Source organism: Sinocyclocheilus rhinocerous, unplaced genomic scaffold (assembly GCF_001515625.1).
Source record: "Sinocyclocheilus rhinocerous isolate Xijiao unplaced genomic scaffold, SAMN03320098_v1.1 scaffold202, whole genome shotgun sequence".
Lineage (NCBI taxonomy): Eukaryota > Metazoa > Chordata > Actinopteri > Cypriniformes > Cyprinidae > Sinocyclocheilus > Sinocyclocheilus rhinocerous.
In genome coordinates, this window is record NW_015641016.1 from 316,772 (window position 1) to 317,650 (window position 879).

The 879-nt window shown below is 35.0% G+C and overlaps 1 protein-coding gene across 3 annotated transcripts in view; it reads right to left on the bottom strand.

Moving 5' to 3' along the window:
* LOC107753736 (calcium homeostasis endoplasmic reticulum protein-like) overlaps positions 1–879 on the bottom strand; it is a 39,693-nt gene that overhangs the window by 24,468 nt on the left and 14,346 nt on the right. The gene's annotated exons all lie outside the window — the stretch shown is intronic.

Sequence of the window (879 nt, forward strand, 5' to 3'; positions counted from 1 at the left end):
CCACACCAAATTCGGGGGATCCCTTCAGCTCGAGGAACCCTCTCAAACGCAGAATCGAGTGTACATCTCGAGGCCCGCTTTCGAATGAGACCACCCCCGCGTCGATAGCCCCCGGGGTCCGGGAGTTACGGGCGGTTAAATTCGTGGTCGGGCGCGACCGATCTGGTGATCCCAGCTGAAGGGATCCCCCGAATTTGGTGGAGATCCGCCGCCGCGTTCGCGAGATAGTGACACCAGCCAACACCTTTTAAATAGTATTTCAGTATATCCCCTTGGTTTACAGCTTTGGGGGGGCTTTTTTTTTTCTGGACTCCTTTTTAATGGTTAAATTCAATTGTATTAATCAAAAAGCATGTCTAATTAATTAAAATCATGAAACTTAAAAATTTAACATCAATTTATTAAAAGTTTTTAAAAAATTACGTTTAGGGCCCTATGAAATTTTTTATTTTTTCCAACCTTATGTTTTATTGTTACCAAATTCTGATTTAGCATGTCTAATTATTTGAAAGCATAAAAACAAGTTTCATTTATTCTTACAATAGCCTTATGATTTTTTGCTCAGAAATTCTGTGTTGTGTATTTACATTTTTAAGGCATAAAATATTCATTTAATCTATCTTTTAAGTAACGAAAATTAATTAATAAAATTAATAAAGGTAATTTAATATTACAATTAAAACATTGAAGAAATATTGCATGATTATTCCTTAAAAATAAGGTTTTAATAATTTTAGTAGTAGTAGTAGCCTATTACGGGTACATTCTACTGAACAATAGTAGGCTAATATATTTCTGCTGCAATGACTTCAAGTTAAACCAAACTTTTATTTTGACGGGTTGCCGTGAATACCTTTACATTCCTGTGTTTATATGATA